This window comes from Empidonax traillii, unplaced genomic scaffold, assembly GCF_003031625.1.
Source record: "Empidonax traillii isolate 1590-97213 ecotype Southwest subspecies unplaced genomic scaffold, ASM303162v1 scaffold955:size226526, whole genome shotgun sequence".
NCBI lineage: Eukaryota > Metazoa > Chordata > Aves > Passeriformes > Tyrannidae > Empidonax > Empidonax traillii.
In genome coordinates, this window is record NW_020956148.1 from 1 (window position 1) to 27292 (window position 27292).

Sequence of the window (27292 nt, forward strand, 5' to 3'; positions counted from 1 at the left end):
CCTCCTGCTCTGCCACGGCTCAGGTGTTCAATCAAATTAATTTTTATCATAACCAAAGTGACTGGTCAGTGGAATCCAAGCAGGCTTTTCCTACTCATTGAGACCGTTTCATAGAGAGAGCAATTTTGGGAGCTTATTTTCCGCTTCATTGAGTGCCATGTTGCTGCAAATGAATATATTCCTTGGTTGGTGTGATGGAAAATACAGCTGTAAATGCTTTCTGCTTCATTTGGGTAAAGAGCTCCAGATAGGACTAAATATAAAGAGAATTTAAATGCTCTACTTCATTAAAAAAGTTGTTTCCCATTCTCTTTCTTCCTGAAAATACAGGCCTGCCAGCAGAGAGAGCAAAAGAAGGCTTTAAATTTACATCAGTGTCATGCTAACCCAGCTGATCACTCCCCACCCATGGCTGGTGGTAGCAAGCCAGCAGCTTATGTCCCAGAGGTTCAGAGAGGTGGGAAGGTGAAGGCAGAGGATGGGATGCCCAGCATCAGAGCCCAGGGTCAGGGCGTGTCCATCTGTTTACCTCTATGATTCCTTTCAGGTAGTTGTAGAAAGTAACAGGGGTTCCCCCTGAGCCTTCTTTCCCTCAGCCACAAGACTGGTGCTCCAGACCCTTCCCCAGCTCCATTGCCTTTCTCTGGACACACTCCAGCACCTCAGTGTCTTCCTTGCAGCCAGGGACACAAAACTCACCACAGGATTTGAGGTGTCTCACCAGCATTGGGTACAGGAATGAAGTGCCACCTCACCCCACAGCCATCAGCCTTCCTGGCTTGTTTTCCCTCCCGGATCCCTCTCCAAGCCACCCAGCAGCCTAGCAGGCTCCCTGGTATCTCACTGAGGCCAAAGGAGGAGGAGGATCTGGCAAAGTCACTGAGAGAAATCTCATTTCATGCAAAATCTGAACCAATTTCTTTGCTAGAAGTAAAGGGTCACTGCAGCCCAAGGAGACACCTCAACAAATCTCGGGAGTCTTGAGCCTTATAAATCCCACTGGACCAGGGTGTCAGGTTGTGCTCTGCTCTTACTTGATACTGGCACAGTGAGGGGAAGCTTTCATCTCTGCTAAATCCAATTTTAGCCCAGGAGGGTCATAGGGATTACCCAGAACCAGATCATTTCGGTAGGGCTGTGGCAGAGCGGGGTGGGATGGCTGATAGGCAGTGGGATTACAGCTGGCTGCAGGATAAACAGAGTTCACTTAACTCATAAAATAACCACCTGCTTCAATTTTGCTAAATTTGAAACTGCAACTTCTTGCCCTTCAGAGATTCCGGTGGAATTGGTGGGAATTAGTTCCATGTAGAAATAACTAAGTAATCCAGCCTTCCATCTGAGTGGAGGGACAAGGTGCAAAGTGACATCCATGGCTCTGTCTCTTACAAACAACCCAGGGGTTTGACCAACCAGCTGCTTTCCATAAACCAGGCAAAACACAGGGCTCTGGATCCAACAACACCATGGAGAGTAAGAATGAGCCACAACAGCCTCTTGTCAAAGACTTCCCTTCCTTTTCTCCTCCTCCGAGCATGAAGTTCCTCAGCCTGTTTGCCAGCAGAACTTAAAACACTTTATGAAGCTACTAAATGCAACCATCTCGATCTTCAAGGCATGGGGACAACCCTGATGGGCAAGGGCAGGACAGGGAACTTCCCACCCCTCACCCAACCCTATATGGGGTGCTGATTCACATGTAGCCAAGGGGGGGGATCCTTGACCAGTGTGGCACCAGCACGTTATCCAGCTGGAATCTCACCACCCACTGTGCCACAACCTTCCCTTGAGCCAACCAGCACTTTTAAATAGGCGGCAGCAGATGTGAGCAACTGCCACCCGAAATCTGGATGAAGGGCAACGTGATATAATTATCACCTTAACGGCATTTCAAGACTGTATCACCACTGGCTGGAAGTAAAAACTTCAGCTGAGTGAGTTTAATAAGCATATCTAATGTAATATTTGCAGGGAAGGGCAGGGTGGCTTTAGGAAGGATTACGGTGGCTTTGCAGCTTTGCGTAGCTTTACATGGGATATTTCACATGCAAAAGATAAAGCAGGATGAGCCCATGATAGCTGAAAACCCAGATAGCAGCAGCAGCAGCAGCTGCCTGTAATGCCACCTCCCCTCTCTGTTAAGTAGGAGATTACACGCTCACCTCGTGCACAGAGACTGGGAAGCACTGGATCCATGCCCTGGCTGCCTCCACAATGGTGGCAAGCAGCAAGGTCCCCACCCTCATGGTCTTGGCCAGCTGATGGCTCATCATTTCCCAGATGGACAGCTGAGCCCTGCTGAAGGCATCACACCAGCGCATCCTTCGCCAACAATCCACAGTGGGCTCCTGACCTGCAGATCCAATCACCTTGGAGATGCTCCCACATCCTCACCCGCTCTCTGGATGGGAATAGGTCCCAGAGACATCCAGGACTGGGTTAACTGGGCTCAGGGGAGCCCAGCTCCAGCTGCATCAGTACCACATGGCACAGCGAGTCCGTATTCCCTCTCCACTGATGCTTTCCCCGGCCCAGGAGCCTTCACCGGCTTTGATCCAATGGCTTGGACCCCCAGCAGCAACCAGGAACCTCCAGGCTCATGCTTCCCTCCAGAGTGAATGAATGCCAAGGGAGCAGCAGGTAAGGAGCCACCAGGGATTTCCAGCTGGTCCTGCTGGTTAATGCACCCACAGGGACAGAAATCACAGGGGAGGGGGAGCAACAGCTCAAGGGATATATTGCACATCTCCAGCCCCTGAAACTCCCTGCCACAAGGCACCAGGAATGTTAACTGGGGGTTTATTTCAGGTTTAGAGAGACCTTTCTAAGCCTAACAGATATCCAAAATTACTCCTTACGAAGGACCGAAAAACGGACCAGAGCTTTGCAAGTCTCGAATTCCAGTGTGATCACCCAGTGCAGAAGGTGCCTGTCAGCACCCCAGAGCCCAGACTGCCCCGGGGGCCAGCCAGGCCTTAGGTAATGTCCTATATAAAGCTCCTACCTCCACATGCTGCCCTGGTGAGCCCCAAGGAAATACTGCCTCGCTGCCTTGAGATGCACCGGGCTTTGCTCAGCTTTGAACCGCCGGGTCACCTTGTTGTTAATTAATGCACCGCTGAAATTATGTTTGGGGGCTACTAAGGTTTATTGGGTAGAAAATTATTTCAAATACAGAGAGCAGGCAGTAAAGACTGGAAATATGTTTTCAAGTCTAAAGCTAATTGCTACAGGGATTCCCTCTGGGATCCATTTGGAGCCCTTGCTTTTTTATTTCCTTCCTCCGTTAATGACCCGGCCAGGGTTTGTAAAACAGCAAATGCACAAGTGGTTGCTGGTGGTGAGATGCCCTGCACGGTGACAGCCAGCACAGGGTGGTTTCTGCGATGTCTCCATGGTGGTGGCAATGACCAGGGCAGCCTGGCAATTGTAGAATGATGGAATCATTAAGGTTGGAAAAACCTGTAAGGTCATTGAATCCAACCATTAACCCAGCACTGCCAAGCCCACAACTTAACCATGTCCCCAAGTGCCACACCCACACGTTTCTTGAACGCTTCCAAGCATGGTGATTCACCACATCCCTGTCCCAATGCTCAACCACTCTTTCAGTGAACAAATTTTTCCCAATATTCAATCTAAATCTCCCCTGGGGCAAACTTGAGGATGTTTATTCCTGTCCTGCCACCTGTTACCATGGTGGTGGCCATTCTGAGTCTCAGCTCTCTAGATGAGTTCAGTGAGCCAGAGGAGCAGCCCATCCCACCCTCCTGCTGATGTGGGTGTTTCTGGAGAGGAACATCCCAGAGACCCCGAAGTACCTGTTTTTCCAAGAGAAGATGCCCTGCCTGAGGATGACATCCTGCAGGTCTCCAGCCATCCCAGTAGGAAGGAGTGAGTCCTCATTTCCAGGAAGGTTTCAGCTTCTCAAAGGCAGGGCCACTCAACTGAGGAAGAAAAGTTAAAAAGCAGAAACTTCCCAGCCCAGCTGCAATCGGATCAGGAAAGGCCAAGGGGGGTTATGTTGTACAGCATCTCATGAGGGTGCTGAGCGGCAGGGGCCCCTCTCTGTGATGCCTGGTTCCCAAAATCAACAGCCAAGCCCCCTCTGACCTGCCCTGGGTAGGGATGCCACACGCCGCTGCCCGGGGAGGTGTTCACACACGCTTAAGTGCTTTTCTGGACCACAGCCCAAGTGAACTGAGGGGGTTTAGTGACACAGATGGCATTTTTCTTCTTTCCTTTTTCTGTTTGATTTTTTTTCTTTCCCTGGTGGTGCCCTCTGAAATGTAAATAACTGCACAGAGGTGACTGGGAAAGGTGCCTGACCAGGACACACAGAGTTTTATTCATAAAACCATCCCTGCTTCCCACTCAATTTGGTGATGGGGGGACACACTGAACTGCCTCACTTCCTATTTCCAGCCACTTCCTTGCTCTATTTAATTTTGCTTCCTAGAGGAACCCTGAATTGTCTCTCCTTCCAGAACCTCTGAGGCACACAAGGTTCCAACACAAGCCAGACATCAGAATCCTGCTCCTGGTCTCATCTGGGAGGGTCTGGATGGTGGCAGGACCACCAAGGAACCCAGAGCTCTGCTCACCCATCACCTTGGGACTGTCATGGCTCCCTGCCAGGCAGGGCAGGCTGGAATCACACAGAAACTGGGATTTGCTGGTGCTCCCTCTTCCCCCAGGGAAGCAGCTGTCTTGAGAGTGTGATGTCAGTCAGCAGTGTTGGGAAGAAGATGCTCCATCTCCCACCAAGTTGGCCAGCACAGAGAAATTAAAATGGTACTATACTGCTCAAAACCACCCACACTCTAGAATTTCCCCTTCCATAAAATACCAACAGGAAAAAACCCAATTCACAGCCAAAAATAACCCCATTTGAAGAAAAAAAGCGCCGTTTGTAGTAAAGGAGGCCTCTGTGTCCAGAGACCATGGCCAAGCTCTGGCTGTGTCCAGTCATCCCTGACTCAATCTCTGCCATAACTGGAAGACAAAAGCAAATCATTTCATCACCACTGCATCTTATTTCATTTCCTACTCCCATGGCTGCCCTTCCTGCCTGGCCCACAGGCTTTTGAGGCAGGAGCTGGCTCTCCCCAAGAGGATTTCCCAGCGCTGGCACAGCCAGCCTTGACTCGGGTTGTCCTGTGCGGGGCCAGGAGTTGGACTCGATGATCCTTGTGGCTCCTTTCCAGCTCGGGATATTCTCTGATTCTACGACTCGGTGGCAGGGACGTTTCTATCATGAGCAGCTGCGTGAGGGACCACGTACACTTGAAAGCAGAGCCCAGTTCCAAGACGTCTTCATCTGCTGCAACCCGTGTAAGGCAGAGCCGTGCCCAGCAGGCCTCACCTCAACCACACAATTAGTGCGGGGTCATAAAGCTTTCCTTTAACCGTGCCCCGAGCGCGGAGCTGGTGGTTTACAGGCTCACGGAGACAGCGGTTCAAACAGCCTGGTCTCTGCCTTGGCAGCAGGAGCACGGCAGCCCCGGCGCTGCAGAAACAACCCTCTTTGAAATGCAGATCCTTGCCCCCGCTTTGTTCCCGCATCTTTGTAGGTGCCGGATTTAGAAGGCCCTCGCATCTTGATCGCTGGCCTTACACCGAGGCCCCCTGCACCGTCCGTGTGTGACGAGCTCTTGTTAGCGTTCAGGACCACACAAACCCCAGGAGCCTTTTGCCTCCTTCGGCTGCTCTCGACTGATGCTCGGGCAGGGGTGCAAGGCCCGGGGTCAGCAGCAGCCGGACGGATCACAGGATGCTTTTCAAGTTCAAGTCCTTGGTTGAGAAAGCTGCTGGAGGAGCAGCTGTTCACATGTCTGTCCTGGTGCCAGTGTGGGGGAGATCACGAGTGAGAGCAAATTACTGCTCACGCACCAGCAGCTGGAGACATCAGTCCCCCCTCCGGGCACGGGCAACCCCTGCACAGCGGGAAACCACGGCCGGAGAGCTTCAGACGGAGATGGATTTGGGATCCCCGCGATGCTGAGGCTCATCTACCCCCCAGCACAGGTGTCTGCCCCAGCCTGTCTCCCCTGTCCTCGACCAGCGAGCTCAAGCTGCCAAGGGGAATGTGGCTCACAGTCTGCTGGCAGAGGCCCCATCCTTTTCAATTACGTGCAGTCCAATTCCCATCACGAGGAGGAGAGCCAGGAGGAAATGCCACCGGAGTCAGAGGAGTCGTGCTGCATAGTCTGGAGCGAGCAGGAGGAGATGCTAAGCCTGGCCTACACACACCATCCGGGCCTCTTGTGCCGGCCCTGCGCCGGCTCAACCCTCATTTACATTTACGGCATCCGTTCCCAAACTAGCAGGACGTGTTTATAATTAATAAGAGGGATGTGGGGAGATGAGTCCTTTTTTCTTCTTTCAAGCCGAACATCAGACACTGTTCCAGCCTCTGCTCCCTGTGATGCAAAGCCTGCTCCAAAACCTGGTCCCCAGCTGCCAGCCTAAAAGCCAAACCACAGGGCCTTGACCCCAGCACACATCCCTCATTACAGCACACAGCACTAATTTAAACTTTTCCCAGGCTAAAGCCTCAAGGATCCACGGGCTTGGAGCCCTCAGCCTGGCTTAGCCCACTCGCAGAAGTGGGCACCAGCACTGACACCCTCTGGGGTGCAGCCAACACACCCCAGAACTTTGGCAGCCACCAGGGAATGGATGCTACAGGGCTGTTCCTGCTGGCCCAGCTCTCAGATGAGAGGGGCAGAAGGGCAGAGCAGGATATCCAGGAGCTGCCCAGGATCTCCATCCCAGTGCTTCTGACAGACCTGGAGACACAGCCATGCCTCAGGCTGCAGGGCCAGCCCAAGGGAAGTCCAAAAGCCACCACTGGGACATAGCATAGGAAGCAAACAAGGAAGATTAGCAGCCCTGTGAATTTCCTGGAGCCTCGTGACAGCGGAGGAATTATTGCACAAAACTGTAAGATCTGAGGAAGCCTCCAGGCACCAGAAGGAAGCCAAATAAAGCCCTGTGCTCCCTGTTGGCTGACTAAGGAAATTGCTCCCTGTCCCCAGATGTGGCCACTCTCCACCACCTCAGAGAGAGACAGGACCACCACCAGGAGCCAAATTAGGCACCGAGGGAGAAGAGGATTCCTCCCTGGACCCTGCAGAGGAGAGCAGACACCCTGAAGCGAGAGATTAACATAAGCCAAAGACAGCACAAACAAAGATCAATCCGGTCTCGCTTCAACACATCAGATACGAAAGGACTCTCCCCTCTGAAAGCCTCTGAGTGAATAATCCTTCCCATGAATATTGAGAGCTATCTTGAAACAGTGGCTGTCCCTTCCCACCCACCAGCCCTTTTGAAGGCCACTCCAGAAGGATCTCTTTCAAGCCTCAGAAATTGCTTCTAAAACCCCATCTAAATTTATTTATGACCAGCTTACCACACAGGGATGCATCTTTCCCAAACAGAGTCCTCACAAAACCCAACACATTAACAACTGGATATCTTTTAAACCATACTGGGGGTAACACCTAATCCCACTTTACTACAGAAAATCTGGGCTGTAGCCAAAGCATTTACCCTGTCCTGAGGGGGGAACCTTCAGTAGGACCCCAAGCCCTTTCCTTCCTCTTGGGAGGAGAAGAGAGAGGGATTGACAACACCTCAAAGCCCAAGAAAGACGTATTTATAGACTTTGTGGCTGAAACGGCGTCAATTTTTATTTCACCTCCGCAAAGGCTATTTTGGGCTTGTCTGCCATGGAGACCAAGCCGGCAGAACCTGCCCCTTCCCCTCTGCAGAGATGGATACCAAGCAAGGAGGAACAAACCCATCCAGACACCTGGGGTGGAAGGAGGTCCCTGCTGCCTGCAGGAAGACAGGGCTGCCTTTCCAGCCCGTGCTGCAGGAGCTAAGGATGCTCTTCAAACTCCTCCCCGCTTTCTAAGTGGTTCCTACCTCCCACTTCACCCCAGAAAGGACCATTAAGCTTCTGAGGCCTTTTGGAAGCCTAAAATAAAGAGTCAGGCACTATCAAGAGATTTGCAGCGGCGGAGGGAAACGCTATTCATCTCCAGGAATAGATGCTGAGGGCATGGAAAACCGATATCAGGCCTCTGGGACCTCCTGGATATACATGGAGTGTCAGTGTGGCTGGGGAGCTGGCCTCCAGAAGAACACCATAGCACACCTGGACCATCTTTCATAAGGACACAGGAATTCAGAGGGTCCTTCCACCCCAGTAAAAGTTTGGGATTTAGATGCTCAGCGACACGGTTGAAACAATTTCCTTGATCTTTTATTACCCTGGTAAATAATTTATTGGGACAGGCATTTTAAAAAAAAAAAAAATCCCATAAAAGACCCATAAAACATATTTATCACACACCAAAAAAAAAAAAAAAAAAAAAAAGAAGCCTGTTCCTCGGCTGCAACCAACAAGCTGAAAACTTGTTTGTATACTTCACTGCACATAAACTAACCAATGCCTTGTGACAGCTTTAAGCTTTTTAACAGCTCTCTCCCTGTTGCTTTTTATTTCCATTTTTCTCTCTGTAACTTCAGAAGGTATAAAAAGAACCCACCACAACGGCAGAGGCTCCTGCATTTGGACAGATATTGACAATCAGGGACTGCAACCCCCTCCCCCCCGTTTTCCTGACGCCTGGGAACTTTACCAAATGATGCTTCTTTTGGCTGAAAAACACAACTCAGAGCTGTAGTTATTTGTAGCATGTTGGGACACGGGGGTTGGCAGCTGTACAGGCATCAAGTCACATCTTTGTGCCTCAGTTTCCCTCCTGAGATCAGGAGCATCCACACTGCACTTCTGTCATCTTCTACTGGCAGAGGGCAGGGTCCTTTTTATGGTCCAAGCCTTTAATAGATGGAGAATCCAAAGAAAGGGCTGAGGAATGCTTTCCCACCCACGACATTCACAAGCCACAGGCACCAAAGCTTTTTGGCATTCCCTCAGACACTGGAGGATGCGGTCGGATGACGCCTGGCCAGCAGGACGAGAGCTCAGCCGGCTGCCAAAGAGCAAAACCAGAACCCAAACCACATTTGCTGCTGCAGGCAGGATTCCTGGTGCCAGGCAGTCACACAGATCCAAAGGCAGCCCTTCCACATCCCCTGCCCTGTGCCCACAAACCCAGACCTCACCCGGGACAGCTTTGCCCAGCGAAATGCCAACAAACACAGGTGACCTGGCACGGCCCAGCCGCCCTGGGGATGGGCTGAGTGGGCTTCTCCTCTTCCCAGGAGCAAGGGGAGGTGTGGGAGCAGCAGTGAGGCTGGATCAAGCCTGGAGATCCTCCACACGCTCTTCCAAGCATTAGGAGGAGGGGAGCACAGCCCTCCCACGCTGGGTCAGCAGAGCTGGCCATCAGGGCTGCCAGGCCACACAGACACCCAGACGTGCCCAGAGCCTGCTCCAGATGGCATCTGGCACAGGGAGCCAGGAGCAGTCTGGGTCACAGCGCTCCCAGGCACCTCCATAAACCCTCATCGCAGTCCTGGTTCCAACACTGCAGTGATGTAATCCCATTAAATGCCTTTCCAGGACTCCACCAGTGCTCCAGCTGTGCTCCCCCATTCCCTCAGCTCTGCCTTCCCACACTAGGCACTTGAGCTACAGCTGCTTTCGTACCTGTGTGAGCCAAAATTCTCCAGTCCACAGTGGCTGGTTCTCCACGCAGCTGCTCTCTGCCTCCTTCACGTTCTCAGATGGATCAGAAGTTCAGAGCAAATCTGAGCCACCAGCGTGGCTGTGTGATGCAGAACAAGCTGTGAAAAGTCAAAGTAAGCTGGGGCTGGGCTCTCTGCATGCTGGGCATCACTTCTGTCCAGCTCCAGTGTAAGCCAGTCTCCCAAGCAGGTTAAAGCCCACCAGTGCATCAGGTCTGTGCTCATGGAGGCTGGGAAGGAGAGGGTGGATGCAGGGAGGGGCAGGGAGAGCCTTTTCTATCAGATCCCCAGTGGGGTCACTTCTCTCTCACACTTCACCCCCTTCCTGACATCTCCCCCCTCCCCAGTCCTGTAGCCCTTCCCCTAATGCCAGGGGGATGGAGACACAGCTGTGGACCTGAAAGGGTCCTTCTGGCCAGGGACTAGCCCATGGAACAGCCTCTTCTGGGACTCCAGGCTCAACCCTGGGGCCTTTCCCACCTTCACCGAGTCCCACGGCTCCTTTGGCTGCTGCTTCTGAGCTGATGAGCACATTAACAGTAAAGTCCATTTGCAGATTTAAAAGTCAAACCCTGCCACAGGAAATTAAAAGATAATGCAAGGAATTATTTAAAAAAATTAATCTTTATTACTCTCCACTCCCAAGCTGCTAATAAAAAAAATGTGCTCCTCGTGCAGTCTCTATAAAAACAGGTTATAAAGCAGAGGAAGAGAGGAAGGCAGATGCTTTAAAAAGGCATCTTTCATCCCTCTGCCCTGTGTGCCGTAACCATCCATCTGCACCTGCGTGGCAGCTCACAGCAGTTGCCAACCCAGCCAGCCCTGGGTAAAAACCCTGCAAGGTAATTATTCCCCATTTCCATCTGGTCCCCCTTGTCCTCCTTGTTTTACATCTCCAGGAGATCAGCAATCCCAGGTCCAGGGAACAGCCTAGAAGGTGGTTTAATGGCACACCCTCCTTGTTCCAGGTATCTCTGAGCCCGGTATAAACCAGGATGAATTACAGCTCATTACAGAAAGGGCAGGCACTTGGGAAGTAAACAACGCAGCTATTACAGATGCCAGCAATAGCTCCACAACACCAGAGCAGGGCTGATACATGCAGGAAACCGTGCCTGAGACAGAGGTCAAGGATGCTCTGCAGCTCTCAGAAGCCAGTGAAGAGGCTGAGAGGGAGGTGGCAATTCAGAAGATGCTCCTCTCTAGGGCTGTGCTCAAGAAAGAAGCTCAGTCCTTGGTTTTCTAGCTGGTGCTTTTGCCCATGAAGCCAGAAACAGGGTTGTAAAGCCACGTTTGTGTCACGACACTCAACCAGGTTTTGGTAGGTCTGAGAACCACCACAGCTGAGCAAGAGCATGTGAGAGAGATGAAGAAGCAGGAGGCACCGAACCCACCAGATGTGTCCATGCTCCAGCAGAAGGAACAGCCACAAGCACAGACCCCCATCCCACCAGCCCTCTGGCCAGCCTAGAAGTGTGCCTGGCCTGGGCCTGCCCAGGAGGAGCCCCATCCCCAGTGCTCCTGCTCCTGGTCTGGTGGAAACACCTGGCCGGGCCAGGAAGGAGCAGAAAGGACTTCACAGAAGGAGAAATGAGGGACCAGAAGCTGCTGCATCACACCACCAGCCCAGCATGAAAGATGACCCCTTTAGGTGCTCCATGCCCAGAGCTGGGGAGAAGGAGCCAGTCCCAGAACCAGCAATCCCCAAAACATGCCCTGATGGCCTCAGGGGAGCTGCAAAGTCCCACCTCCCCAGCCCCAGGTGAGCAGTAAAGGCACCAAAACCACACCCACCCCTGCCCCTGGGAGCACATAGAGGTTTTACCAGGACAAGCAGTTCCACACCTTCTCCTCATGGGGGGTTAAAGGAGTATTTGGGCTTTCCTGACTCCAGGAGAGGGAGACACATCTGGAAACGAAGCACTGGCAAGGAACAGGTGCTGGGGGAGGAAGAAGGAGAAAGGCAGAAACACAAGCAGGCTCAAAACACGAGGAGGAAGAACCCTCCTGTGAGGGAAGGTGCCGGCAGCGCTGCTGTCCGGGACACCTGTGGTCCCCAGCAGGGACAGGAGCAGAGGGGGACCTGCCATATGGAGAGGCAGGAGGTGGCTTTTGAGGGGAGGTTGACTGTGATTGATGGTGCTGTGCTGTGTTCTCACTGATGTAGAAAATTAGAGAGAGATCGCTTCAGATCCCGGCCCACCTGAGACACTTGTTGCGTCCATCTCCCGTACACAGCTCCTCTCCTGGGAGCTCTCCCTCTGCCTTGTAAGGCTCATTATTCAAAGTGCTGAACTGGGAAAAGCAATGCTATTTTATTCTTACTCTTCTTTTCCCCCACCACTACTTTGATTGTATTATTCTTGAGAACACATAACGTGCTGATTTCCTTGCTCAGCTACTTGAGGGAAAGTTTGTTTGAGCCTCCTTGACTAGGAAAAAGTAGCCCTTCACTTTTTTGCTCCTCTCTTCAAACAAGGCATGGAAGAGCCCCTCGAAAAGGCAGGAGCCTTTTTTTTTTTTTTTTTTTTTCAGATGGAAATAGCTTCTTAAACAAGAGTGAGTCATGCTCCACACCAGGATGGATCTGATAGCTGGTAACCACAGTGAGCACTGATGTTCTGCTAATGGAGCCTTGTGCTATTGTCCTCCTGGCAGGATAGTCCCTTCTTGCATTTCTCCCCCTTTGCCATTTAACCAGCTCCTGGTTTATTGTGGCTGGTTTTGTCCCTCCACTGCATCTCTGCTAGATGACAAGGGTTTTAAAACCATCTTTAAGTGGGTTTAAAAAAAAAAAACCTAGTATGCTTCCCTATGAAATGATGAAGCCAGATCACCACAGACAGGCTGCTGGGTCTTGAGGAGGTGTGTCACACCACAGATCAGGACACTACTGGGCCCTTGCCTTCAAACAGCGCTGTCCCTCAGTAGCAGGCAACCAGTTTCTTCCCAGCCAGGCACAGTTTGCATCCCTGAAGGTTTCCAAGCTGGTCTAGAAATGGTAGAGGAACCTCTTCAACTGTTGCCCAAAGAATTCCAAACAGGCCCTACAGTCCTCCCGTAGCAAATCACCTTCTTCAGACACCCCAGAAGCTCCCAGGCACCTACACCAGTCCGGGGAGCAGCACGGGCTCCTCCACTTGTCTAGAGGAGACTGATGAAGAGGCTGGATGTAGGCACGCCCACCTCTAGAAAGGGCAGGGAAATAGTTCATTTTCCTTCACAACTCCAAACTCAGCCCCTGGTTTCCTGCTGACAGCTCTCCAGCCTGGGGCAGCTGGGTTTGTTCCCATGGCAAAAGGACAGGTTTCTTTTTCAGCTCCTGGGTATCTCAAGGCTGGATTCAAAATTTCCCTGCTTCGAAGCCTGCCACCAAACACGGATGTCCGGGCTCCTGAACGGGGAAGAGCTCCTCCCAAAAAGACAGCAGTTAAACCCAACCCTGCTTGGCTCCTTTGTTGAAAGGACATCGATGCCCCCAGCTGCAGCCCTGCCAGCGCTCTGAGCTTCCCTTGGGTCACAGCACACGAGGGCTGGAACAAAGCAGCTGACACCAAACTCAAGTCAAAGCCTGAAGCACTCGGGAAGTCCCTAAAGGAAGGACAACTTGGAACAAAGCATCCTCTCCCTTCCTCCCACGTCCGCCAGAGACTGAACCTAGCTCGTGTTACCGGTTTGCCCAATGGTGGTTAATCATCTGCCCTCTGAAAATCCCCTCTGGGGGTGCAGAACAAATCCGAGCACATCTCCCCCTTTCTCCATCTGCTAATGGCTTCCCTCCACCCAGGCTGAGCCTCCCCCAGCCTGAGCTAATGGTAGGAAATTAGCATTAGAATGATAGTTTGCTATTAGCAGTGCCTCAGCTCCCCTCCACGCTCCAGGAACAGCAAATGACAGGCTGCGATTTCCCCGCTGCGACGCAGGGGAGAGGGAACAACGGCAGCCAGAAGCGCTGAAGATACCCAAGGAAAGTTTTAGGCTCATCTCTCCCAGCCCAGCAGCCCTTTCCCTCCGCCATCCCCGTCGTGCTCATCCACCACACAGGCAATCCTACAAACAGATGGCACCTGGGCAGGAAAGCAGACAAATTGGCTCCCACCTGCAGGAGCACTAAGAGCTTTCAAAGCAGACGAGCACTCGCTCGCCAAGAGCCCCGCGGCGTGGAGATGCCGGAGGAATCTGCCGTCGCTCGCCTTTCTTCCTCCTCGCCGCTCCACGGTCCCTGCTCCATCCTTGCCTGGTTGCAGGCAGGCATCTGGCTCCTCCCAGGAGCCGGTGGCAGGAGGGGACAGTCGCTGTGTCCCGAATCAGGCGCCTGGAAGAGGCAATTCAGGCTGAGCATCAACGGAGCGATGCTTTGTGTCAGCACAACGCTCCGGTTTGGAGGGCTCACAGATAGCCTGGAGCGAGAGGGTTTTCTCGGGTCCCCACTGAACATCCATCTGCTCGTCGAAAAACCAGCTCAGCTCAAGCCGCCTGCTCTCTCCTCCTGCCAAAGAGGGGGTCTGCCCACCCAGAAACTTCTCCTCCTTGACCAGATAGCTGTGGCAAGAGCATGGAGAGACTCATTTCATTTTCTGCCTGCCTGCTCCTCTGAGCCCACCTGGCTGAAAGCTCCTCTGCACATCAAGGCCAGGGAAGCAGCTCGGGTACCTCACTGCAGAAAGCCAAGAGGCAGGAGAAGAGCTCAGCAAATTCATGGCTGTCAGGGCAGGCTGTCATCTCTTTGAGTACCTGCAGAGTTGCACAACTCAGAGATGGTGAATTCCTCCTTGCAGAGCCCCAGAGCTCTGGTCACCTGCAGCAGGGGAAGGGGACACAGCGAGGCTGAGACGCGCAGGAGCACTTGGGTGCTTTCAGTGCATCTTACGTGGAGCCATGCACAGCACCTCTGAAAAATTCCCATCAAAATTACATCTTAAGCTCCCTGGGTAAGGTCAAACTGGTGGCCAGTGACAGGACCCAAGGGAACAGCATGAAGCTCTGTCAGGGGAAGTTTAGGTTGGCTGTTAGGAAAAGGTTCTTCCCCCAGAAGATGGTTGGGCACTGAACAGGGTCCCCAGGGCAGTGGTCACAGCTCCAAGCCTGACAGAGTTCAAAGAGTGTTTGGACAACGCTCTCAGGGACAGGGGGGGATTTTTGGGGTGTCCTGTACAGGTCTAAGAGTCAGACTTAATGACCCTTGTGGGTCCCTTCCAACGCAGAATATTCCACGATTATATGAAACAATCCCCTCCCCTCCACCTGGATCAGCGAGCAATGGCAAGTGCCCTCCAGACCCAGCCTGCCAACTGCCTTCTAATAGAGGCCTAGGAGGTGGGATGCAAAAAGGAGAGGAAAAAGGATGGCAGTAAAAAGCAGGGTGAAACAGTTTCCCCCTTCCCCTGCACTCCCACCAGCAGCTGAGACGTGGGAGCGAGGAGAGGGCTCGTCTGATGATGGATGGCAGAGTACTGATCCTTGGTAAAGGCGGAACAGGAGCAGAAGGAAGCGCTGCTCCCAAAGGCGATTCTCACACCTCCTCGGGATAAGAAAAACAACCATCAGAGGCAGCAGGAGCTCTTCTCCCCGCACGTTTGGAATTCATCTCCAGCCTGTCAGGGGGGCCACGGTCCAACCGCGCATTTGTACGTTCACTGAGCCATACCCCCGGCTCGGCACACTCCTGACAGATGCAGATGGGAAAGCCATTTTTCATAAGGTGAGGAGAAAAGGGAAAAAAAAATTAAAAATAACAAAGAAAGGCTTGGAAAAGATACAACAGGTTCAGGGCTAAGAGAGAACCAGAGCCAGATGAAACTCTTGGATCTTTAAGCGCACTGAGAGGCCGGTCCCCTGCCTGTTTTCTGGCGTGGCGTGGCAGCAGCAGCAACAACCTTCATCCTCTCCTCCATAACCAGCTAGAAAATGAAGGCTGGGCCCAGAACAACACTAAGCTTTGCTGAACCGGCCCTTGGGGACAGAAGCTGGCAGAGGGGCTGCCGGAGCGGGTGGGCACAGGCACACTCTGCAAGATCAGCTGCTGTTCAGAGGAGGTGAGAGACAGCCTGTGGGGGACATTACCCACTAACATGTGTAAGTCTGCCCCTCAGACCCTGACCTAGCTCAGACCTGGCCCCTGAAGAGCACAAATGGTCTCTGAAGGGACATCCCTGGCAAAACTGCTGATGATGTAAGTGTGCCAGCACGGCAGAGCAGCACTGCCACGATGGCAAACACAGCAGCTTCCCGTGGCTCCAGTTTCTCTCAGACAGTGACGAGGGGTTTCCCTTTGTCCCAGGTCACCAGGCAGCCAAGAGCCATCAGTGACACAGAGCTGCTTACCAAGACAGCAAGAAAAGTGAAGCTCAGCACAGGATGTGCTGTCCCCTCAGCACCATGTGTGCATGGCCCACTGGGCACCGGGAGCCAGAGGTTCTTGACATAAGCCAAGGGGACGGGAAAGGAAGAATTACCCTCACGGAGGGAAAGATTTCACCTCTGCCAGTGACATTCTGCTGTTGTCACCGCCAGGCATAACATCACCCTCTTGATGTGAAATCTAAGTTGACAGTGATACAGGAAAGGAGCTGAGAGGGCAGCAAACTCTGCCCAGCCCTCTTTGTAACCCCAAATCTCCCCCGGCTTCCAGTCTCTGCACGGAGCAGAGCCACTACCTCATTACCAGGTTACTAAGCGAGTAGATCTTCCTTTTCCAGAGCCATAGAATAATATTTTCTTGCAGTTATCCATCATTCTTGGCAACTCCAAGGAGGATTTCATTTCGGTCTCTGTTATATCACCATTGTTTCTGAAATGAGAAACACAAGAGCCGACACCTCCTTTGCAAAACAACACATGCACATGCAAGTCACCAAAGCTTGAAGGGCTTCTGGTGCCAAAAAGTCTTCAAACTGACTGGAGGGGTATGGAGCCTGTGGCATTTCTAGCTGATACTCCTTCTCTCTGTCCCAGGAAAAGGCAAGCACAGGGCTGGGCAGCAAGGCTTGGAGAAGGTTACTGCCGAGACCTGACAGAAATGTCATCCAGCAACACATTTCAAGAAAGATTCATTCCCAAGCAGCCTGGCTCCATAATAAAAGTGTCAGAGCAGCTGACTTGCCTCCCCCCAATCTCATTGCCTCCAGATTTATCCTGTCTCAGGTCTCTCTCCCTCCATAAGCCAGCACGTGCCTTTCCTTTCAATAGGCTGGCACTGAAATTCAGCCAGCTGAGATTGTAGGAGAAAAGGGAGTACAAGCCAGGTGAAGGCACTGTGAGGGGGAAAACACTCAGGAGCCAGGTTTTCCTCTCATTTTGGCTGCACTCAGTTCTGAGAGGGAGGAGGGTGATGTGAGAGGTACCTTAATGTGAGAATGCTCCAAAACCAGAAGGCACATTTGATTTGGCCTTCCAACCCAATTCCCTGGCTGCCAGGCTGGGCTGCCTCCCTCTCAGGAAGCTCAAATCCCATTCCTGATAAAACCCATCCCAGAAGGGGTGAATATCTCTGAGCCTTCGCCCTCCCAGCCAGGGAGCCCCTTCTCAGAGGGCTGTGCACACGGTGGGCACGCAGGGAGAGGAGAGATGAGGCTCCCTGGAAGTCTCTCAGAAACTGAGAGCTTGCTTACCTTCACCACAGAGGTGGGATGTTAATGCAGCACCACAGGCAGCCCCTGAGAGAGAACGATCTGCAGGGACTTAAAACCAAAAAAAAAAAAAGAGAGAGAGAGAGAAAGAGATATTAATGGTCCTTTACAAATAGCTAAAAATACCCAGAATAGCCAGAGTTTCTGTTGGATTTTTTTTTTTTTTCCCTTTTCTTCCCCCACCTCCCGCCCAAAGGAAAGTGCCACACAAATTAAAACGATTTCCCTCCAACCTGCAAGACAGGAGCAGGCAAGGCATCCTTCAGCTGTGAGTGAAAGAGATGGAGCCTGCCTTTGTCAGGAGCACGGCAGCCCCAGGGAGGTGAGGTGGTGGGGGACGGCAGATGTGGCTGCAGGGATCCTGCTGGATAATTCCCGGTAACTGGGACAGACAGGTCTGTGCCAGGCACACAGCTGGGGTCCAGGGGGTGTTTCTTCAACACAAAGGAGACATCAATAGCAGAAACGAACCCTGGGCACCTCAACTGCTCTGGGGGGATGCAAAGTAAGAGCAAATGCCTGCAACAGCAGGCTGTGGAATGGCTTTCCACGGAGCAGAGGAAGCCTCCACTACCACAAAGGTAGTCCTGTTAAACTTGCAAAACATGCTGCAGGAGGCAGAGGCCATGATATCTCCTGGATCTATGGACCTTATCACCCAAGGACATCATTTTCTGGCCCATGCCAGGGTATCCATTCAGGTATGTGGCCCAGCACCCATTTCCCCCTTTTAACTGGGAGCCACTTTGCTTCCAGCAGTGAGCACTCATAGGCAAGGAAAAAAAAAAACCCCAAAACAAACCCACCCCCACCAGGCTCTAAAAGCACTGCTTTGCTATGTCACAGCTGTTCCTCACATCTGGATGCAGACAGCACTTAAAGACTTGCAGCTGGCACCAGCTCCTCCATTAGCATCTCCCCCGTCCTGTTAACGCCAGGCAGGCGAGAGGTCTGGCAGCTGAGGTGAAGGGCCACTCCATCTCCATCAGCTTCTCCTCCACTAATGAAAATGTTTCTCCGGCGTGTCCTCGGGAAGGTTTCCCTCAGCTCTGGCCCCCCGTGTGATTGAAGGCTAATCTCTGTTACTCCTGGCTGAATGGCAGCCCACGAGGAAGGTGATGTATTGTATTTCCCTTCAACTCGACACTTAGTGGTGCTGGGCAAAAAAAACAAGAAAAAGCACCACATGTTTTGAAATTCTAAGTGAACTCCTCCCCAAACGCTGAGAGAGGGCAGGGCAGGAGCCTCACAAACTGGGACCAGTGTGCACCCCTATAAATTCAACCTCACTTTGAAGGGCCACTTGATGTGCCAGCATCCTCCCTCCCAGAGCCACTCCAGCTGATGGCAGTGGCCACAGGAGGCAACATGTCCTGCCTCCACCCTGGGGGACAAGACTGGCCTCCAGTGAGCTCTCCAACATCAGTCTGGTGAGCACGGGGGCCTGGGAGAGAGGCCAAGGTCTGGAGTGCCGAGTGTTTGGGAAGTGAGGATGAGGGCTCAGCACTCACAGGTTTCTCTGGCTGGCTCCAAACCAGTCACTGAAGCCCGAAGATGCAAAGTTTTCCATTATGTGGTGTTAGCTTCCTTTTTAAAATGCTTGGAGACCTCCTGATAAAAAAATGGAGAGACAAAATTAGGGTTACAATCTTCTTGCTGGTGTGTTGCTCACTCTCAAGGAGACATTCAGCTTCATGACACACTTTCTCCTCTGCTCCACAGCTCTGCAGACACACTCCAGACCATCCCCACCAACTGCTGCTCCCCTGCTATTGCTGCCCTCACTGAAACAACCCGATTACCCATCATGGCCCTCTTCATCTGCAAAGCTTTGCAGCTTTTCTTCTCTTTTTTTTTGCCCCTACAAAACCACCAGCATTTTTTTGAGCACACACAAACACAACACAAACTCTCCTGTTTGCTTTCCCTTCTTACCGTGGACCACACAAAACGCATCCTCCAGCAGCTAAACCTGGAGGAGGATAAGAAGGAGAAATTAAGAAAACAAAGAGGAAGAAAAAAGAAAAAAACTTCCAGCTACTGGCAATTAGTTCTACCTGATGCTCACCCACTGTCCCCCAGACACAAATCACTCTGGCAGGTGGGCATGCAGGGTGGCACAGCACGTACCTGCACACGCAGTGCACAGGTGAGCACACAAGCTGTTAGGTGATTCACCCACTTGGGCACAAATGTCTCCAGCCTTTTTGAGGGTCTCCTACAGCCCAGCTAAATCAGGGATGGTGCTTTGCTCTGCTCCCATGAGCTGTAGCCCGAGCCCTGGGGCAGAGGCGAAGGCATTTGTTTGGAGCTGAAGTCCAGATGACCTGAGGGATGTCCATCCTCATTCCCACACCCACCTGCCCAGGTTTTCTGGCTGGTTTCTCTTCCCAGGAGGGATACCAGCTACAGAGAGCCCCAGGGGTTGCCTGCTGACGCAGCTGCCGACGGCGCAGCTCCGACGGAGACGCCTTCCCCTCCACGGGAGGACACGCTCTGCTCCCAGCCAGGGGGAAGGCGGAGGCACCCAGCACGCTGCCGCAGTGGAGGAGGCACTCAGCCAGCCGCTAATGCTTCCTACTGTCTCGGAGCAAAGGGATGAATTAGCTTTTATTAGCTCTTTACCAAGAGCACATCGCTCCTGCCCTTCTCTCCTCGCACAAGGCTCACGCACAGGCTCAGCTGTGCTGCAAGTGAAGCAGAACCAACTTACCTCCGTGCCGGCGGCCCCAAACTCCTCCTGGGTCCTTTATAAATCTTGCATCTCAGACAAGCTGGGAGTTAGGATAGAGCAGTGCTCCCAAGGGTGCTGCAGGTGCTGCCCAGAAGTATTTTTAAAAAAGACGGATGCTCGGCTCTGACATCCAGATCTCTCAGGTGGCACCAAGCACGGCACGAAGGAGGGCACGGTCTCCACGCCAGCAAAGCAGCACTGCCCTCACTGCTGACACCCAAATTCAGGGCTGCTATCTGGGGTGGGGGGGTGGTCTGTGGATTCCTGTGTCCCTGACTCCCAGCACCCAGCCCGCAGCACGGCTGAGGGATGGTGCTGCTCCAGAGAACTCTTTCCGAAGGCACTCTGGGGCTTGTTAGCGGGGTGATAAAGGGGATAAATGGCCTCAGAGAAACGCTCTGTCTCCTGCTGTGGCATTCATTATCCTTTAGCCAGGCAATTCTTCACACCAGCCAGGAGCTCCGGGCTGGCTCGTTTATCCTTCTCGAGGGCTGTTTCCCTCAAGAGGCCACGCTCTGCACTCGCTGGTCGCCCCAGGCAGCTCGAATGTGCCTGAGGAACCCACAGCATGGCAGTGGAAGCTGAGCTCTCTCCTCCTCCTAGGTAGTCTCTGAGCTCATCACCTTCCTCCCACACAACCAGCCTGCTTTCCCAAACACGAAATTCCAGGATCTGAGCCACAGCTGCCCCCCACCCCAGATCTGCAGGAAACAATTAGGCGCGTTTTCAGCCTAATTTCCTAAGTGCAAAGCATATGCAATCCTGCTGCATCAGTCTGCCCTCTGCCCACTCCCCAGCAACTTCTGACACTGGAAACAGATCTCAGCCTGATGTGACAGAGAAACAGAGGTCTTGGAGACAGTCAGAGCCTATAAATTTCATGGGACTAGACTATCAGAGGAGAGACATTATTAGCACCTTCCAAACTGTAGTGTATCATCCCTTATTAGACATCAGACAATCTGCGTGGGAGAGAGAGAGAGACTATAAATATCCCGGGAAGGGGAGATGCTCCATTCAGCACAAACAGCTTACTAGACACCAGAGACTCCAAACACAAACTGTATATCCACAGGAGATGAGATTCCATGGATCCCACTGCACACAGTACTAGCTGGAGAAGGTTTCAAGCCTTTTTAGCTCATAGGAGAGCCAGCCGGCTAAGATGGCATGTTAGCCTTTGGAAAGGCCCTGGAAATGGAATATGTGCCCTTCCCTTGCCCTTCTTCTAGCGACCAAGCCAAGGTCCTGCTGCATTTCCAACTTTAATTGCCATCCCACACTTATGGTAGAGTTCAGCTGCTGCCTAAAATGGAAGGGACGTGCCCAGCTCCAAGGGGGAGCACTGACAGGCAGACCAGCTCCCTCTCCCCCACAACCCTCCCACTGCCTCTCTGCCACACTGAGAGAGATTTCACCTTCCAGCAAGGTGTTTCATCCACAGGCTGCTGCCAGCAAATGCCAGGAAGGCAGCCCAGAGTCTGAGCAGCTGCCCAGTGAGCTCTGAGCAGGATCACTTACACATCAAGCTGCCCATTAGCAGGTTGACTGATTAGTGGCACTTGTTGAGAGTTAGAGGTGAGAGAGAGCCTGTTCCTCTACAGTCAAGTCCTTGCTGTCCACTAGACCCACACACCAGCTCCCATATGGATCTGCAAGCTGGAGCCAGCACGGAGCTGGGAGTCAGCAGCACGGGTATCCTTCCCCAGCAGGACAGAGGGAGCCACAGAGACCCTTCCTCTTCCTCTGAAAGGCTGAAGGGGGCACAACAGCCTCTTGGTTCTCCTTTGAAGTCAATCAGAGTTCACATTTCACACAGTGAGATACAACTTTTGGAGAACAACATCAAGAAGCCACTGACTAGGGCTGCTGGCTGGCCTTCCTTGCTCAGCCCCTTTCAGTGACCTAATTAGGAGACCCTCATTAGGCTGTTCCAGGGTGGAATCCAGAGTTGCTTTTGCCAGGAACTCCTGTCACTCACCTTCCCTGTCTGACATGGGGAAGTTTAAGGGCAAGTGTAGGGTACCTGACAAAGGCAGCAAAGGTGACCAGAGCTTGCTGAGGCTGAGCTCAGCATTTCAGAGTTGTCTGACCCTGCTGCAAGAAAGCCAAACTCTATGCGCAATCTGGGGACAGAGCAGGGATCTGTGCTCATTTGGGATCTGCACTGGCCCAGTCATTATCCGTTCACAGTGTCATTTCCAGCCTCAGGCCTTCCAGAGCCCTGGAAGTAACTGAGAAGTGAGAAACAGCCTTTTTCCCTCCAGCTCACATGTGACGCTGGCCCAGCTGGCCACACGCATTTTGGGACTTGACTGATTCACCCCGTAAAGGTCAAGTCCCAGGAGGTGCCACCAGCCTGGTGGATCACGTATCACTTGTACCTGGGGGCCCTCAGCTCCACAAAAGGACAATTCAAACATGCACTACAGCACATCCCTTATTCCAAAAAAAAAAAAAAAAAAAAAAAAGGATTTACACTCCGGGGGTGTTTGACTCCCTGTTCTGCCCAACAAAAGGAGTGATGGGGATTGAATCCAAGCTTATGTTCGTTAAAATAGAGGGAAAGAAAAAAGCCAGAAATCCAGTCACTCCATCCTAATTGTTCTGATCCAACCTTTCACAGTGTTGTATTGAGCTAAAGGGCCGCACCTGAAAGTGTGCCAAGAGCGGCATGAAATGTTAATGTTGCAATTAAAACAATATGAATATTGCAGCACCGCTCTGCTGCTCCCCATCCACCGAACAATTCTCATTCAATGGAAGTCAAGTTACATTTCAGGAAATAATGAGGTCTGCTAATTAAGTCTGGCCTAGGAAGACAGCAGTCTTAAAAGGAGGAAGAAAATATTCACATCTCCCCAAAATGTGTACATTTGCTGCTTATTACTTGCAAAGGGGAGTCATTAACGCTGCTCAGTGCCAGGATCACAGGTCAGTGCCATTGTCTTATTGCACACATCTAGAGGAAATTCTCTTTTTAATGCTAAAACTCGTAAGTCACGACCTGCCTTGTCCCCAAGAGCTGAGCTGGGAATGCCGGGCTGGCACATCCCATACTCTGAATGCAGGAAGAAGGTACCTGACAGTGAATGCCAATCCCAGGCTGGGCTGGAGAGAGGCAGGCTGGGGCTCTGAGGGGCTGAAGGCAGCAGATCACATTCAGCTGACACAGGACTGATCCCAGACCGTACGCAGGGAAGGGATTTTTCCTCCCCAGCCATCCAGACAACTGAGTGACAGCGACACTGGCTTGAGCCGGTGGAAGCCACAGGGAAAGTGACCACTGGGTCAATCCTGGAAGGATAAAGACTAGTCAGGACCATCACTGATGTTTTAAAGTTTTAACTTTAAAAAGAGGCCACAGAGAAAGCCCCCCCTTCCTGCCCCCTGTGTCCATCAGCCGCTGTCCGAGACACAAGCACATGCTGCAGTAACATGAGGGCACAGAACAGCCTGGAAACCAGAAACATCAGGTCCAGGGGTCCCAGAGGAAATTGATATCAACACACTGCACCCATAGCTTCCCTGTCTTCTTGTCTTCCATCATCTTCCCAAATCCCTTTACCCATGACAGTGGCTGGGACTGCCACTGTGTCTCCAGGGTTCTCCCCAGCCCAGGTAACTGCAGGGGGAGGTTGGGGCAGGGAGGGCCCCTCAGCAATATTTCATGGGAGAAGCAGAAGGTTGGGAACAGGCCCTCCGTGTCATCCTGCTGATTTGGCTGCCTCTTCTCTTTCTCAGAGTTTCAGGAATGCACAAGAACTCCTCATCCTCCAGGCCTGAGCTGTGCCATCAGACCCAATCTTACTGACCAGCATGGAGTTATCTAGGAGACACAGAGCACCTTGCTGTGTGAAGAGGAGGTTATATCAACCCAAACCTCTCCAAACCCTTCCCCAACCTACTTTCCAAAAATCCAGAGGAAAATTCATCCAATGGAGGGGTAAGGGAGGGCACTGGAGTCCTGGTTCATTCCCTGCCCACTGCTGACACTCTGAACTTCAGCCTGTCTTACCCTCCTGGTAAGATCCAGAGGGAGACTGAGCCACACTGACCAAACCTGGCAACACAAAGAGCCCAATGAGGGGGAGCTCAAACCACCAGGAAGCAAACACTTCATTTGAAAGAGGAGAAAAATCCAGGTGAAAAGATCAGAAAGGACCTTCCAGGTCCTGGATTGTCCTGAGGGACTTAGATATCACTTCTATATCCATCTGTTAGAAAGAAACCTGTTTTGGTCACCAAGGCACAGCCAGGGGATGCCCCTGCCCTGTCCCCACCAGCAGCAGCTCACTGTGGGTGGGTAGGTGGTCTCCTCCCTCCAGCCCCCTTCTCACTCCACTGCCAGACGAACCAGCACTTGCAGCTACCAAGTGTCTGTTCTGCAATAAAGAGCAATAAACATGCCAGAGTAATTAATGTCTTAACAACTTATTACAATCCTCAGATAATTAATCACAAAAGCTAAACATGCTGTCTCACCCTCCTAATGTGTTAATGCTCTAATTATTATGCCTCAATTAAGGGAAAGTCAGCGCACCTTGCTTGGAAGTGCATGTTTAATAAGGGTGCTTGAATGCAGGCGAGTCGGAGTGGGAAGCGAGGAAGTGATGGGGGTTAAGGAAGAGGACACCACTTTTAATGAGGTTTCATGGGTGGCTCGAGGCAAGGAATTGACAGCTCCTATCTGGGATCTCACACAAGGCTGCACGGGGAACCGGGGGCCATCTGCGGTGGCTCTGCGGCTTCCCACTGGACTATTTATAGGAAAAACAGCACATGGGACACAGGGGAGGCAGGGACTGGAGATGAGCAGTTACACTGTGGATCTGGCCAGCACTACACAGCAGAGGTGGCAGCTTGAAGAGCAGTCACTACAGGAGTGGTGTTCTCTTCCATCCAGCCCGCATCGTGCTCTACTCCCGGTCACACCAGCACGTGCCAGCACTCCTGTCCCCCCATGGAGCATCCCTGCTGTCCAAGCCCCTCCAGCCAGCCCTGTTTCCTTGCCCCCAATCCTGCTACCTCTGGGACATCCCACAGAGATGATAAGAGCAGCCCCCAAAACCCAGGATAACTCTTGGGATGGGACATACCAGCTCACCTGATTTCAGTCATTGCCTGGGGGTTTCCCACATCTCCTTGTTGCCAAAGGGAACGGAAAGCTATGTCTCAAAGAGCACATCATTAAACAGGCTTGGTTTAAAGGAGGGGCAACCACTTGTGGTGGTTATTGCCACTGAATCTGCCTTCCTGGTGCCTGGCTCTGAACCCTGCTGGATGCTGGGAAACCTCAGAAAGGGGTTGTTGGTTGTAAGGAGCTTGAGCAGATCCTAACAACGATTGCAGGGCTTGGACCCCTCACCATGTGATAGCAGGAGGTTCCTGCTGCACTCAAGGCAGCTCTGCACCCACGTGACCCTTGCTCTTTGGAAAGACTTGTGGTACAAAGAGTGGCCAAGGCAAAGGTGGCATCACCACCAGCCCACCCATCCCACCCTGCAGAAGCAGTGACCCTTCAAAGCAGCAGGCATGGCAAGCTGGGACCAAGACAACCAGGCTCCAGATCTTGGTACCATACAAGCAGCAGCAACAAAAGAATGGCTGGAGCCCAAGTCTCCCAAACAAAGCCTGTAAAAACTTGTAATTTTTTTTTCAATAAAAAGCTTTTGAAAGAACTCCCCCGCTCAAGTGGGTCTTCACACACAAGAAAACTCTCCCTGAACCAGCCTGGTTTCTGTTCCATCCAAGCTTTTTTTTTTTAATTTCTCAGACAAATGAATCACCAGAAGCATTTCTAGCCTAGGTTTGACTGGAAAACGATTGCATTTCCTTAAGAAATAACACACTGTGTAGGTTTGGATGGTTTCCTCTGAGGAATAAGGGAGAGGGAATAAGAAACAAAACAAAGTAAAGCAACCTGGAGGGGACATGAATTTTAAAACCCATGAACAGTTTTAGTTTTCAAATAATCCAAATGAAAAAAAAAAAAGTTTCACATAGTCACAGAAAAATAATTCTGTTACCCTGGTTCTTTGGTGATGTCTCATGAAAAAGAAAAGGAAGTTCCCCACCTCTGAGGCAACAACCTGACAGCAGCTTGCCTGTTGAAAAGGGGCTGATGCCTCCCCACAGAGGCATCCTGTGGATTCCCATGGGGATGAGGCCTCAAAAAGAAGAGCTTTGTTGAGCTCTTGGCCTCCCTCCATGCTGCTTTCCATTCCAGCATCAGTCTTGACCTGCCCAGACTCTCCCTCATCTCTTTGATGAAGATGACTTCAGACATCCAGCTCTAGCTCTCTGCACTGGGCTGGAGGCATCACAGCTCCTTAATCTCAGCAGCTTCACTTTGTTTTGTGAGCTGCTGCGTGGAGATTCCACAAAAACCCCAGCCTACCCTGCAAAATCTGACCATCCAGGACAGAGCCATCAAAACCACTCAGACCTGAGCAAACACAGCCTCATGAGGGAGATATGTAAGGGATATGATACTTCTTGAGGAACCAAAGGATCTTACTGCTGTTGTTTTCACTGACTGGTGGACTGGGAAGTTTTCTGTGGATATTGGCATCTGTGTTGTACATCTGTAATGAAGATGGCTGTGCTCAGAGATGAGACTGTTACCTTCTTTCTTTCCAAACACAATCTCCAGTTCTCTCAGGCACTGCAAGGAAATGGTTGACTGCTTTTACACCTCTCCCTTCTCACCAGCAACATCAAGTCAGCGGTCACCTGAAAATATGGGCCATTGCTTCAGTTCTTGGGCTAGAAATTTTGGCTCGGTTATGCTGGATTTGACCTATTCCAAAGTGTGAAGTCAGTTGAACATCCAGCGCCAGGAGTCCTGGAGAAGTTGACTGGCTTATGTTAGTAGGCTGAGGAGTTGGAAAAAGCTGTTTACCTAGACGACTGCTATAATACACAGCTCCTGTGCCAGGATATTTTCCCTGGGATGCTCTGGGCCCCTTTTAGCCTGTACCTAACGAATGTGAGACCAGGCATCAAACCTGAGCCTTGCTCCAGGTGCAGTGGACCTTCATCCCCAGTAATCCTCACTCTTCCCAACCTGGGCGTGCTCCCATTACCACTGGAGTAGTCAAACAGACACCCCATGGAACGACCATCACACAAAGCAGCATCGCTGCTTCCCAGACAGTGACAGTGGGCCCGAGTGGATTAAAGTGCTGGAGCACAAAGCTGGTGGCACTGAAGCCCAGATGCCCCAACCCCAACCTCACAGCCCCCTCCAGCAAGAGCTTTT

At 51.9% G+C, this 27292-nt stretch overlaps 1 long non-coding RNA gene across 1 annotated transcript in view; it reads right to left on the reverse strand.

The window, feature by feature from the left end:
* Nucleotides 1–10303: 10303 nt before the first annotated feature.
* Nucleotides 10304–27292, reverse strand: part of LOC114067680 — a 39961-nt gene continuing 22972 nt past the window's right edge. The window contains exons 5-9 of the long non-coding RNA XR_003573448.1: nucleotides 19230–19266; nucleotides 18152–19155; nucleotides 17277–17336; nucleotides 16331–16456; nucleotides 10304–13981 (exon numbers count right to left, since the gene is read on the reverse strand). This is a non-coding gene — a long non-coding RNA (uncharacterized LOC114067680). The remainder of the gene's footprint in view (nucleotides 13982–16330; nucleotides 16457–17276; nucleotides 17337–18151; nucleotides 19156–19229; nucleotides 19267–27292) is intronic.